This window comes from Petaurus breviceps, unplaced genomic scaffold (assembly GCF_028583685.1).
Source record: "Petaurus breviceps papuanus isolate PSGF00001 unplaced genomic scaffold, PetGlider_PUasm1.0 91133, whole genome shotgun sequence".
NCBI classification, from domain to species: Eukaryota; Metazoa; Chordata; class Mammalia; order Diprotodontia; family Petauridae; genus Petaurus; species Petaurus breviceps.
Window position 1 is genome coordinate 50500643 of NW_027187419.1, and position 15709 is coordinate 50516351.

General features: G+C 37.7%; 1 long non-coding RNA gene across 1 annotated transcript; it reads left to right on the forward strand.

Annotated features, from left to right (window-relative positions):
* The first annotated feature begins 9982 nt into the window (after nucleotides 1–9982).
* On the forward strand, nucleotides 9983–14214 carry LOC138155077 (uncharacterized). The gene is made up of 3 exons (XR_011166753.1): nucleotides 9983–10057; nucleotides 12186–12323; nucleotides 14141–14214. It is a non-coding gene; the product is annotated as an uncharacterized lncRNA (long non-coding RNA).
* The last annotated feature ends 1495 nt before the right edge of the window (nucleotides 14215–15709 follow it).

A 15709-nucleotide genomic window follows, 5' to 3' on the forward strand; every position in this document is an offset into this window, starting at 1 on the left:
AGAGAGAGAGAGACAGAGAGACAGAGAGAGAGAGAGAGACAGAGAGAGAGAGACAGAGAGACAGAGACAGAGAGACAGAGAGACAGAGAGAGAGACACACACAGAGAGAGAGACAGAGAGAGAGGAGAGAGAGAGACAGAGAGACAGAGACAGAGAGAGACACACAGAGAGAGACACAGAGAGAGAGAGAGAGAGACAGAGAACATCATGGGATATAAAATGGATAATTTTGATTACATGAAATTAAAAAGGTTTTGCACAAACAAAACCAATGTAACCAAGAATAGAAGGAAAGCAGGAAACTTGGGGAAAAATTTACAGCAAGTTTCTCTGATAAAGGTCTTCATTTTTCAAATATATAGAGAACAGAGTCAAATTTATAGGAATACAAGTCATTATCCAATGGTCAAAGAATATCAGTTTTCAGAAAATGAAATCCAAGCTATCTATAGTCACATGAAAAAATATTCTAAATCACTACTGGTTAACGAAATGCAAATTAAAATAATTCTGAGGTACCCTTTAACACCTCTAAGATTGGCCAATCTTGTAGAAAAGGAAAATGACAAATTTTGGAGATGTGGAAAAATTGGGACACCAGTGCACTGTTAGTGAATTTGTGAACAGATCCAACCATTTTCGACAACAATTTGGAACTACACCCAAAGGGCTGTCAAATTGCATGCCCTTTGACCTAACAGTACCACTACTATATCTGTACTGCCAAAGAGATCAAAGGAAAAGGAAAAAGGTTCTATATATACTAAAATATTTATAGCAGCTCCTTTTCTTGTGGCAAACAATTTGAAACTGAAGGGATGCCTATCAATTGAGGAATTGTGGTATATTATTGTAGTGAAATAAATTGTGCTATAAGAAATGATGAGCAAGATGGTTTCAGAAATAACCTTGAAAGGCTTATAGAACTGATGCAAAGTGGCAGAGCCAGGAGTTCATTGTACCAGCAATACTGAATGATGATCAACTGTGAATGACTCAGTAATACAATGATTCAAGAAAATTCCAAAGGAAATTTATGATAAAAAATGCTATTTCCCCTCCAGAGAAAGAACTGATGGAGTCTGAATGCAGAGCAAATCTTAGGGTTTTTTTTAAACTTTTATTTTGCTTTATTTTTTTTGTCTGTGTTCTCTTTTGCAATATGGCTAAAATAGAAATAGATTTTGCATGACGGCACAGGTATAACTTATATCAAAAGTGTTTGTCTTCTCAAGGTAAGGAGGGGAGAGGAGAGACAGAGAGAGGGAATTGAAATTCAAAAATTATTTTAAAATGTTAAAATTTGTTTTTACATATAATTGAAAAAAATAAAAAAACATTCTCTAAAAAAGTTCATAATTGATGATATATGCCAAAACATTATTAAAAGGAAAAATGTTTTAATTATTTAAGCTTGGAAATTATTTATAATCTTTAAAAACTAGAAATAACCTAAATATTCAACATTTGGATTTTGCCCAAACAAGGTGTGGAATATCAAAGCGCTAGGTTATTATAATGTAATTAAGAATGACAAATGAGGAATATAAATAAGTATAGAAAGACTTAACATAAATTAATGCAAAATGGAGAAAGTAGAACCAGAGGGTCATTATACATATTGAAATATAAAAGCAAGCTCTCTATATAAATACAAGGCTCAGTAGGACACATGGTGGAAATAACTGATAAGATGTTAGAGGTTTGTATACAGGTTTTTTTTTTTTAAACACAAAGTTACAGGATTAAATAATAGCTAACATTTATAAAGTACTTTAAAGTTCACAAAATTCTTCAGACATGTTATTTGATTCTCACAATAACCCTATAAGGTTGATATTATCATTTCACAGATGAAGAAATTGAAGGTGATGTCAGTCAAGTGACTTTCCCAGGGTCAGAAGGCTGATAAAGTGCCAAGGTTGCTCAAACTCAAGTCTTCCCAACTTCAAGTCAGCCATTTGTCCTCTTCACCACTTAGCTCTATGGGTAGAAAAAAACTTGAGATTTTCTAACCCAACTTCCTCACCATACAGATGAAGAAATGGAGACTGAAATAGGTTAGATGACTTGTCCATTGTCACACAGCTATTGATGAGCAAAAATTGAGATTTGGACTCTGGTTTTTAGTGAGTCATTCTTTTTTTTTTTTGGACCCTGGTTTTCAGACTCCAAATTCAATTCTTTACTTACACATAAAGCTCTTTTAAAGGTTTAATTAGTTTTGTTGGTAAAAATTAATTTCACAGTAAATTACTTTAAAAAAAGGAAATTGACTCAAATAACAAGTGAAATGATAGTAAGAGAGTGCCTGGCAACTCAAAATGAATTGTTATCTCTTGGCTTAGACAAATGATGCCTCAGGTACCCACAGATCTTACAGATACAATTGCTAAATCACTCTTGTTGATCTATGAAGAATTACAGATAGAGTAGAGGTTTTAGAAGACATGAGATAGGTGAAAATGTTTTAACTTTTAAAAAGAAGAGAAAGAGTTTTCCCCCATACTGTGAACCAGTGAACTTTATATAAAATTAAATTAAACTCACATAATGGAGTTAGTGTTGTCTAGTGGAAAGATTGGCTTCAGAAGACTTAAATTTGGATCCCAGGTTCATCACTATGAGCTGTGTGATTTTGGGCAAGTTGCTTCCCTGTAAAATTGAGGTAATACACTGTCCATCTCACAGGATTGTTGTGAGGAAATTGCATTATAAACTATGAAGTTGATAAAGATGATTTATTAGCATCATCATCATTATTATATACATAGTTTGTAAGCTGTAATGTAATGTAATGCCAAAAGAAAGGCAACTTCCCAGGTTCAAAATACCAGCATAGGTGCTCTCTATTTTATTCAGTAACAAACCCAGAACAGAGAAGATCAAAACATGACATCATTCAAAATACAGCATTTACTAAGTGTGATTAAATAATCTCCAAGTACTACCCCACCCCAGGACCTTCCAATCATTCAATCAATTACAAAGTCTCTGTTCTAAATACTTCTCCACCCCTAGGCTATACCTTAATTAAGTCCATCACAAAGCCCCTCTTCTCAAATGGAGATTAGTTTCCAAACATAAGGTCAAAAGTTCCCCACCCCTGGATCACAATTGAATCTACCCCAGAGTTACATCAAGTTTAAACACAGCACTTAATACCCAAATGGAGGTCTTTTCTTCATCTTGACACGAGGCAAGTTCTCAGCAATCTTAGTTCCTGGAGAGACAAGGCTTAGCAAGGCCATAAGATACATTGCCAGTCCCTTCATGAATTTATCCTCTGTCTGTAGAACAGTCCTAGAACCCCTGAACACATTAGCAAAGCCCTCTCCCAGGATTTCTGTACACATACAACAAGAAAATCCTTCTTCAGGGCTTCTGAACCAACAGAAAGGCTCCCAGACCCCTGCAACAACAGCACTGTCCCTCACCAGTGGACAGTATTCACTCTGTCTGCAGGACAGTCTCCAGACCCCTGCAACAACAGTACTGTCCCTCACCAGTGGACAGTATTCACTCTCTGTCTGCAGGACAGTCGCAGGCCTTCTTAGCGAACAGTCAGGTTCCAGGACTCCTTCAACAAAAGGACAGTCTTTCACCAGTGGACAAATCTGGCAAAATAACATCAAAACAGACAGACAAAGTACCAGCAAAACAGCCATGTCTCCTCAGTCCTTGGCAGCTCAGGGGGCAGGTCTCAAAAGTCCAGGGCAATTCAAAGCGGCCACCAGCAATTCTCTTAGTCTCTCTCTCTCCACGAGGTGCTGCTTCCAAAAAGATCTTCCGCCTCTCTCTAGTGTCTCTCCAAATCTACATCACCAGCTCCTCTCAGTTCAGGACTTTCTTTTCACATCAAAAAGTCCATCCCACAGGTGGGATTAACAAGCTCTGGGTTTTAATACAATCAATTTGAAAACCAAGCCCAATACAGGGGAATCTCCACATTCCATTACTATCACATAAGCGGAGACATTCTGGCACAGTAGATAGACAACTGGCCTTGGAGTTTAACTTAAGTCCAGTTTAGAAATAAATGTAGCACTTCATGTACTTTTTTCCCCAGAAATCTTTGTAATCTACATTGTAAGTTCAAGGTGCACATCAAATTCTACCCTTTATTCCTTTTCTTATCTGTCCCAAGTTTGAAGATACAATCTGTTTGTGACCAAGACAGAATTCATTTTTATTTATTAAACTGTGCTACAGAAAATTAGATCCCACTTTCTGATACATCTTCTTTTTTAAAATTTTCTGGTCTTTATTAATTTGTTCTTTTTTAAAATTTTCTGGTCTTTATTAATTTGTTTGTTTACTTTTAGTTTACAGGATTCAATTCCACAATTCCTTGAGTTTCAAATTTCCTTCCTCTCCCTCCCCTCCCCCCTCCCCCATGGTGGCTATAATCAAGTATAGGATCTACAAATAGTTTCACATTAGACATTAGTAAGGTTATAAAGAAGGATTGTGTCAGATGGAATGAACAATGGGAAAGAGGAAACAAAACCAAACAAGAAAAACACAGAGAGCAGGTAGTTTGCTTCAATCTGCATTCAAACTCTGTTCTTTCTAGTTCTTTCTTTGAATGTAGACATCTCTCTCCATCATGAGTCTTTTGGAGTTGACTTAACCCTGCATTGCTGAGAAGAGTCCAGTCTATCAAAGTTGGTTGTCACACATATGTTGTATTTGTAATTGTCTACAAATTTCTCCTGGTTCTGCTCTTCTCACTCAGCATCAGTTTGTATAAGTCTCTTCAGGTAAACATGAAGTCCATCTGCTCCTCGTTTCTTATAGTACAATATTATTCCATTACATTCATATACCACAACTTGTTTAGCCATTCCCCAATTGATACATTTTCTTAGACCACTTTTTCCTTTTCTTTATTTCATTAAATTCAATTAGCATTTATTAAGTACTTACTATGTACCAGACACCAAACTAGGCACCAGGAATACAGAGACAAAAAGAAATATCCTCTGACCTTTAGGAGCTTACATTTCAATGGGAAAATCTAACATATTCAACATAAATAGACATAAAGTAATGCTTATAGGGGGAAAGTACTAACAACTAGGGAGGTCAGGAAAGGTCTCATGCAGGATATGACCCCTAAGCCAGGCCTTGAGGAAATCTAGGGATTCTAACAGGCAGAAGTGACTCCATATATGGGAGTAATTTGTTACTTCTGTACCAAAGCACAGAACTAGGAAATGGAGGCCAAGAAGCATAGGAATAAATGGACTTTTAAAAAATGGTAAACAGTATCTATCTAAAACCACAAGCTAACATTATCTGTTTGGAGAAACACTTAGTTAACTTCCCAATAGGATCAGGCGTAAAGCAACATATTTAAAAGATTTATATGAGTTGAAAATGAGGGGTGAAAATGTACAGTGTATTATGCCACAATGGGATTTTTTAAAAGCAGGAGTAATGGTTTTGATATCAGATAAAGGCAATAAAAAAATAGAGTTTGGAGAGACAAGCATGAAAACTATGTTATAAATGAAGGTACCAGAAATGAAGCAATTATATCAATATACATACATCACCCAAATGGTATGACATTTAAGTAATTAAAGAATGAAGTGGCTGAATTATAAAAATATCTGTATTTTAAGTCAGTAATTGTTGGCAACTTCAATATACTTCTTTCAGCCTTAGACAAATCTAATGGAAAAGATAAACAGGATGTTCATTGTTGCCACTATTACTCACCATAGCTCTAGAAATGCTAGATAATATGATGATTTATTTATAGAACCCTAGAAATTCAACTAAATTGAAATTGAAATAACTTTAGTGAGTGGTGGGATAGAGAATGAACCCACAAAAATCATCACCCTTTTTACATAAGCAGGATATTTCAAATTTCTTTTTTTTTTGGGGGGGAAGATAGGGCAATTGGGGTCAAGTGACTCACCCAAGGTCACACAGCAGCTTTTGTGTGTGTGTGTGTGTGTGTGTGTGTGTGTGTGTGTGTGTGTGTTAAGTGTCTGAGGCTGGATTTGAACTCAGGTCCTCCTGACTCCAGGGCTTGTGCTCTATTCACTGCGCCACCTACCTGCCCCTTCCAAATTTCTTTGTGCTGTTTTAAGCTATTAAAGCTAAATGAAATATACATTTATAGTATGTATATATATTTAACAAAGTAATAGCAAAATCACTCTTTTTGTATCCTCTCTGCATTTTCTTTTCCTTAAAAAAAACTTCATTTATTTAAAGAATTCTAGTTGACTTTCTGTCTAAGCTATGTTTTTATTTGAGGCTTTGCTTGTAGACATTTTATAGTCATTCCTTTTTTCTTGCCAACTTGAAGGATTTATGGTGAAATTTCAGAGTTGTTTAATTTACATTTCTCTCATTATTAATAATTTAGAGCATTTTTTCATTTGGTTGTTTATAGCACCTCATGCCTATCATTTTGACTGGCATGACAGGAAAAGAAAATGACAAATACTGAATGGGGTGTGGAAAAATAGGTACACTAATGTGCTGTTGGTGGAGTTGTGAACTGCTCCAGCTATTCTGGAGAACAATTTGGAATTAGGCTTAAAGGACTATAAACTGTGCATATCTTTTGACACAGCAGTACCACTACTAGATTTGTATCCCAAAGAGATAAAAGAAAAAGGGAAAGGGCTAATTGGAAACTGAGGGGATGCCCATCAGTTGGGGAGTAGCTGAACAAGTATAATTGTGATGGAATACTATTGTGCTACAAGAGGTGATAAAGGGTGTGATTTCAGAAAAACCTGGGAGGACATATAAACTGATGCAAAGTGAAGTTAGCAGAAGTAAGATAACATTGTATAAAGTAACAGCAATATTGTGATGATAGTCAACTGTGAAAGATTTAGCTACTTTGATAAATATGGTGATCCAAGACAATTCCAAAGGTCTCAGTGACTCTTAGTGACCCCTTTTGGGGCTTTCTTCACAAAGATATTGGAGTGGTTTGCCATTTCCTTCTCCAGTTGGTTTTACAGATGCGGAAACTGCGGCAAATAGAATTAAATGTCTTGCCTAGGGTAACACAGTTAATAAGTTTCTAAGATCTGATTTGAACACAACAAGAGGAGTCTTACTGACTCTAAGCCTGGCACTCTATCCACTGTGCCACCTAGCTGCCTTTGAATACAACTACAAAGCACTTTTCACAAAAATAAAGGAAGACTGAAATAATTATAGAGATTTAATTGCTCATGTTTGGGCTTTTGTTGATATTATGAAGATGAAGATATCATATAAATTAATTTATAGAATTGGTATTTTGTCAATCAAATTATGATGGGGCAATTTTATAGAACTACATAAAAAAATTTAAAAAATTCACTGGGAGGAACAAAGAGTCAAGAATCTCAAGGGAAACAATGGGGGGAAAAAAGGAATGAAGGGAGCCTAGTTAAGTGCCAGATCTCAAACTATACTATAAATGAATAATCTTCAGCAACTTGGTACTGATGAAAAAATAGAAAAGTTGAGTCACATAAAAGATTTATGTTTTCAAGATTCAGAAAGAATCAAATATAGTAGCATAGTATTTTATATCCCAGATTGGGGTAAGGACTTTAATTTGACACAAAAACTGGTAGGAAAGCTGGAAATTGGTCTGGAAGAAATTGAATTTAGACCAGTTATATCTTCTGTTATATATGACCTAAATATAAGAGGCTATATCATTAAAAAATTATGGGCTAAAGGATGGTGATAACTTTTATAGCTATGACTAGGAAGAGAGTTCTTACTTAAGGGGTAGTCACGAAATGGACAGTTTCTGTTATATAAAATTGAAAAGCATCTGCACAAGGAAAGTATATATGAATAAGAGAAATATGAAGAAGCCATTCTCAAATGAAAAGATGCAAGCTGTCAATAAACAAATGAAAAAATGTTCTAAATTACTAATGATAAAGAGAAATGTAAATTAAAACAACACTGAGATTTCACTGTATATCCTTCAGATTGACAAGAAAGAAGGAAAGGCTATAAAATATATACAAAGAAAGCCTGAAAGAAAAACAACCTGTACACCAAATCAATTAAAATTCTTGGAATAGATAAAGCAAGAGTTTAAAAAAAAGTTAAAAAATTAAATGCAGAGAGGAAAAAATTTATAGAAGGGAAACAGAGAAATTTTGTTAACCACCTTGTTAAACATATATTTTTCTTTTTTAAAAAAACCTATATATTCTTAGTTTCTCATATTATCTTCTTCCTTGTTTCCCTTTGTATTTGCAATGTTCATATTTGTTAATGATTATTAAGTTTTCAATGAACACAAAAAAGATAATATCAAATTTGCATCTGGGTAAGGACTTGACTAGAGTGAGTCATGTGCTGTTATGAGGCATTTGGACCAACAATTATGGATTGTTATCAGTAAAGCATTAATGTAAATATGATGCCCAGAACAAAGGCCTACCATAGTTCCACCATACTTTAGGCCAACTCTTACCAGGAGTATGTTGTTTGGCTTTCTTTGCTTTGAGTCGAAGTTAGTTATTTGATAATAGTTATTTGATCTGCTCCCCCTTAGCTTTTCAAATCCTCTAACTTAGGAACCCCAGTGTCCTGCCAATGTTCTTTAACAGCCTGCTTCCCCCCAAACCACACAAATATTCCCAGTTTTCTATAGCCAATATTGGCAATGTCTATAAGCATACCAGGAAAACCACTAGATTTTTAGGGGATTGAACAATTGCTTCTTCCTTCCCTTCAACAGCAAATAAAAGAAAGTTAATGTTAGAATGTTGGCCTCAAACTTCAATAAAAGAATGGGAGGCATTCTCTTAACCAGGGCACAGCTTCTGTGTGGCTCAGGCAGGGCAGGGCAGGGCAAAGCTTGGCTCCATTCAAACAAGGTAAAGGAACTTTGGGCACTGACTTTAGAAGTAGGGGAATGATTTGCAGGTTCTTTAAAACAGGCCTAACTCTGACAAAAACTAATGCCTCTCTGTGCCATATTAAGCCTTAAAGCCTTAGGAAGCTGTTAGAGTCTTCCATATCAGTTTTTGGTTCTTCTTTCTCCATACCTATAGACACATAGCCACAGTTTGCCAGATAGGCACAGGAGATAGGTTTGTAGAGACCAATCTTTGAAACTGGTAAGTCTGCTCTTGGCTGATCCTTTGCTGCTGCTTTGGTTATTTCTATTCTGTAGTTATCCGCTGTTATCAGCCTGTAGTTAAGAAGAAGGTAGGATCTCTGAGGTGTTTCTGGGGATCCCCTTTAGGGGATTCAGGGTTTTTGGTATAGGGACTCATCATCACCAGCCTGATCAAGGGCAATAATATTTCAGCAGGTCTTCCTGCAACTGCTACTGCAACTCTCTACTTCATGCAATAAACCACTGCTGGAATAATCTTTCTTAGGCATAGATCCAGTCATGTCACTGCTCAAAAATCACCAGTGGTTCTGCCAACAAAAGTTCAGACTTAACTACTTGGCATTCAAGGGTTTTCACAATATGACTCTATCCTACCTTTCTAGACTTACATTAATCCCTTCTGTGTATTTTGTGCCCCTGACACAAGTCCTGTTCCCTAAATATAGCCTGCACTCTCTGACCTCCGTGCATTTACTTACTCTCTTCCATGCCTAGAAGGTCCTCACCCTTCTCCACCCCCAACAATGGCCTACTAGTCATCTTTGAAAGCCTGACTCAAAGAAGCTTTCTTTGTCTCCTTCATTAACAATTAGTAAATGGACATAGCACTTTGTTTTATGTCTTTCTCATGAACTTAGATGTAACATTGTGTATTATAGTTATCTATATGTGTATCTTGTTCTCCTTGATGATAATCTCCATTAGGGCAGGGACCATGTTTTATGTAAACTTTGTATTTTTCTGAACGACAAGAATAAAACAATATCACTTAGATATTGTTGCTTAATAAATGTGTGGTTAGCTGATTTGAAACTTTGGTCTCTGACCATTCATTTTCTACAATGGGAGGTTTACTTTGTTTCTAGAAGAATAAGCCCACGATGGTGATGGAATTTTGGACAGGATGGTTCGATGTGTGGGATGGCCCTGATGTTGATGGTGAGTGCTTTGCAATTACGTCTTGATTTCACAGCTTGGATGCAAGAGGATCACCTGTATCATTGCCAATTAAGCTTTGTAGTTAGAGGGGGCAGAAAGTCTCCTGGAGCATAACTGTGAATATCTATATATGAGTAGATCAGATAGCTAATTCTCAATTATCCATTTAATTTCAGTTCAACTCAGCCAATAATAATGATATTTGTATAACACTTTATCATTTTAAAAGCACTCTACAATGTTATAAAGTGGATATCACAGTTATTATTTTTTCACAGTTATTATTATCATCTACGTTTTACAGCTGAAGAACTCAGGTTTAGAGGGGTGGTCACACAGCTTATGTAGGTTAGAATGGGAACTTTCACCTGGTTCTACCTGAACCCAAGTCCAGCATTCCATTTACTATGCCATGTGGCATTTAAAAACTCCTATTATATATACAAAGCACTGTGGTAAGCCCTTGGCATGATTTCAGGGAATATTCAAAGGAAGGGAAGAGTGATGTAGATGATTTGAAAGTTAATTTTATTTTGTTTATAAAGGAATGCTATCATTTTTTATTTAGCCCAATTATCTTCCTCAATATATGTTCTCCTGGCTCTCACAGAGAGTGACTTCCCTTAGGAAAGAGGGTGTGGGGGAGGAAACAGCATTTATTAAGCACCTACTATATGCTAGGCACTATGCTAAGTACCTTATAATAATTCTCTCTTGGAGAAGTATTATTTCTCCCATCAATGTAGCATAGTAAAAATGCACTATATGGGGAATCTGGATGTCCATTCTGGTCTCAGATCCATATCTGGAGTACTGTATCTTGTTCTGAGTGTCACATGGGTGGGGAACTATGTTGAAACATGTTCAGAGAAGGACTGCCAGTATGAAGGAAACTGGAGGCCAAGAAATAAAAGGGTTGAGTGGAAGAACTGGGTGGTGTTTAGCCTGAAGAAGACATGGAGCAGAGAAGTCAGAAGTATGGCTTCAGTATTTATATATCCTATATTTGATTTCATGTAGCCATGTAGGGGAGGGGAGAGGAGAGGGAGGAAAAAATTTGAAACTGAGAGGATTGTGGAACTTAATGTTGTAAATCAAAAGTAAATAATTTTTTTTAAAAGAAGTATGGCTTTAGGGGTCTGAAGGGCTATCATGAGGAAGAAGGGTCTGTCATGCATGACACTTTGGAGCTGAAATAGGTGTGGTTTAGAGATGTTCCAGAGAGAGAGAGAGATTAGGCATCATGTAAAGAGGCATTTCTGTGTCATCAGAGCTGGCCAAAAGTGGAATGGATAGGCTGGCTTGGAATGTAGTGGATTCTAGATCACTGCAAGTCTTCAGGCAGTAGCTAGATGTGAGTGTTATTGAGGGCATTATTGTTTTGGGATGAATTGGATAAGATGACCTCTAAACCATCCTTCCAATTCTGAGATTCACCTCTCTGGGCTCTCTTAATCTGTGTTAAATTAAGGATTTTGGATGAGATCATCTCTGGAGTCCTTTCTAGATCCAAAATTTTTTGTACCAATAATTAACCCTCCTAATTAAATTGATCAAATTCAATAAACTACCCAAATTATTCCAAGATATGGATACGTTTAGACCCACCCTTGAATTCATTAATTATTTCAAAAATATTTATTAAAAGCTTGTCATTACTGTATTAAGACTCTGTGTCCAGCTCTGAAACTTATTATATTTAATATTCTAAAATAATTATTTAGTATTATCTAGTATATATTTAGTACACTAAAATAATAAAGCAGTCCCTGCCCTCAAGGAATATATAAGGATGTAGCAGTGGTGATAAGACATGTGTTTAAGGATTAATAATGCAATATAAGATATAATAATTGCATTATAATAACTACTATTTAGTACAAACAAGGGACCACACATTTGAATTTGGCCTTGAAGGATGCATAGTATTTGGAAGTAGCAGAAGAGTTGCTGGCCAAATCTGCCCATTTCCTAGGTTTGAGCACTTGAGGAAGATGATGAGAGAAAGCTTGGTAAGTAGAATGTAAACTGGAATGGAGAGAACTGATGAACATCCTTAGGGAACTTTTCTTACTTTTTTGATGCAAATTCTATCCTTGGTTCTCCTTTTGTTTTTACCCTTTTATAGAATTGGTGAATAACGTGTCCTCTATCATCAAAAAGGGTTTCTCCATTAACCTCTACATGTTTCACTGAGGAACTAACTTTGGTTTCATGAATGGGGCTGTACATTTTGATAAATACAAAACTGTTGTCACCAGCTATGGTAAGTGATCCCTGATATCCTCTCCCTTTCCTTTCCTACTCCTTTAGGACATTGTAACTTGTTTGCCTTAAAGGTGCCATTGTAGGATGGGAGTGCGGTTGAGTTCTTCCTAAGTTTCTACCCCCCTTATCTGATTTTGTGCCGAAGCTTGGCCATAGACAGTGAATAGCATGGGCTATTTGTTACTTTACAGGAAGAACAACAAACAGTGTTGCATGACGCGTCTGTTGCCCAGATTTCTGAACTTGAATCGATTGATCTATAAGAACTCATAAAGGACCTACAATGTGCCAGGCACTGGGCTAGATGCTAGGATACAGAGACAAAAATGACACATCCCTGGCCCTCAAGATGCTTATAGTTGATCTGAATAGCTGCTATGAGTGAAGCATTCCTCTGGGCTACCCTTGTTTTGGAGCTCTGGGGCTAGGCCCCTAGAAAGTGGTTGCTATTGACATAGGCTCTAGGCTACCTTGTGGGCTTCCGAGCCCCATCTGTATGCTTTCCATGGACTGTGAACCAGTGGATACAACTGCAGCAAATATATTACACAGATGGCATAGTAAAAACACTAGCTATAGAACATTCCCATGAAATGACCCCCCCAAAAACCTGAAACTTAGGCTCCTCCAAATACAGATGGCATGTTCGGTAAGAATGGGCACAATGAATGGCAGTAAGACACCCACATAGGTGACATATGTGGCTGAGGATGCCCGTATCTCTGGAATGTCCTTTCCTTCTTCTGGACCCTTGGCGTCGACCTCTTTTTGCAACTCAGCTCTCAAATGTTAGGGTGAATTAGTTCTCTCTCGAGTCCATGAACAGCTCTCTTCTTTGCTGCCAGAGCTAATGCTCCTGGATGTTGCTCAGCTTCCAGGAAGTGACTCTTTCTATCTCTGTGTCTGTAGTAGGGGTTCTTAATCTTTTATGAATTGAACCCATCTCAGGATAATGTTTTTAAATATATAGTATAAGGGGTGGCTAGGTGGCACAATGAATAGAGCACTGGCCCTGGAGTCAGGAGGACGTGAGTTTGAATCCAGCCTCAGACATTTCACACACACACACACACACACACACACACACACACACACACACACACAAAACTAGCCATGTGACCTTGGGCAAGTCACTTAACCCCGATTGCCCCACCTTCTCCCCTCCAAAAAGAAAATAAATAAATAGATAAATAGTATTACAAAGGAAACCAATTATATATATATTATATATTTTCCTATTCAAATTCATGAATCCTCTGACATTGGATCCCTTGAGGATCCGTAGGCCCTAAATTAAAAACCACTGGATTGGTGTGTCTCTGTTCCCTCAGTTATAGTCTAAACTTTCTCTACTTGTTGGATGGGAGTGTCTCTTGGACAGGTTAGACCTTATGGCTTATAGGGCCAGGGATGAAGGATGTATCCCCTCCTCCCCACTATTAGGGTTTCCATTCCACAAAGCATACCTGACCTGAACTGATCAGAAATGCCTGACAATGGATTGTTGTCAGGCTTAGCTATTTAAAACCCTCCCGGGGGTGGGACCAATTTTTAGCCCAGCCAATGGTATTGGCCCTTCTGATTCAATCAGAGAAAAGCATCCATGCTTCTAAATAGACAACATGGTGTTAACACCTGATTGCATCATCACTTTCCAACATCATCAACAGCAGGACAGAGATACTGATAAGCTTGTTTATCAACTTGTAGCTTTCTTTTTCCAGACTCAGAGAGAAAAGCCAGGGTCAGGGAAACAAAATATCATTTAGTTATGAAAGGAAAGGTTTGTTTAACTCAACAACCTTAATTTTTCAGCCAGGGATTTGTAAACTCTCCATGGACTGGGACTGGTGCCTTCCTCATTTGATTTTGAGTTCCTGATATGCAGGTAAGGCATCTCTCCTGTCTTCTCTTCATAGTGCTCTCCTCACAGTTCAGGGTTTGATACACCAAGGTTGTATTCATTACTGGATGCTAATAGTCTGATTAAAGAAGGACACAAAGCTTTAGTTTGAAGAGAATTGGTAAACTGGGATCTTCCGGGTCCAGATCTAAAGATTTGTTCTCAAACCTGCCACAGTGAAGTTTAAGGATTTCTCTTTCCTTGTTCTATAGCAAATTATTGCCCTAGGGAGATGCCCACTTACAGGTTTTGGTGTCTTGTAGACTATGATGCTATCCTGGCGGAAGCTGGGGATTACATACCCAAGTTCTGCAGGCTTCGGGAATTCTTCAGCACCATCATAGGTATCTAGTACCTCCCTAACTCTGAAGCCCTCCTTTATTTTGATCCAGCTCCATCCACTAATCTCCACTGAGTTGCAGCTTCTCAGCCAGTTGCTACATTTAGGTAGGGATAGGAGGGATGGACATAGTTTCCATAGTGGCAGCAGGCAGTCCTATTACCAGCCAGGGACTTGTGAATACTAAGAGAGCCCCACATAGGGATCGCCTATGAATGCAAGTTGACTCTCCCTGGAATTCCACAGGCCTGTCCCAGGAATGGGCCCAATATTCCTGTTGACACTACAATAAGGGAATATTGTATAACCATGTGGAAAATCAGGGAACACGGGGAAAGGAGGCCATATCACAGGTTACTGGGATGTCTCTTCTGTTCACTTGTATTTCAGAGGATAACCTGCCTCACCTACCTGCCTTAAAAGCTAAGGCCATGTATAATGTTGTGAGGCCGTCATACCACATGTCATTGTGGGATGTCCTAGAGCACCTGGAAAAGGTAGGTGCTTCCTGGACAAAATGACATATTGTGAGAAGAGGGAGGAGGGAAGGGCTTGCGTCAGAAAGTAGAGAATCTCTCAGGGAGAGAGGCCTGGAAGTAGCAAAAGCTTTATCCTCCAGACGCTTCTGTGAACTCTAATTCAGGCTAGGGCTAGCAGTAGGAAGGAAGACTAAAGCTGTAGAAGAGGTGAGTAGTAGGGCAAGATATGGGAGCTGCCTCTTCTGGGCATTTATTTGAAGAAGTTTGAGGGTGATATTTTATAGGAAACCCCAGAAATCTATGGTCATTCCTGATACCAGGGATAACTTGTTGTATTACCTTGGGTAAATCATTCCAATTCTCTGGACCTTGCCTTACTCATAAGGGAAATGAGAATAGCTGCCCTAGTTCACTGACAGAGGTATCCTAAGGAAGAACACTTTTTTAAAAATAGTAAAATCACTTTAATAAAACCATCTGACATTTCTGTGACATTTTAAGGTTTTATAAAGTGCTTTCCTAACTACAGACCTGTGAGGTGTGTAATGCCAACATTAATATTCTTATTTCATAGGCAAGGAAGCCAAGGCTCAGACAGGCTTGAGAACTGGTCCCTGGTTACACAGATAATAAGTGTCAGTCCTGTCAGCCCAGTTTTATAT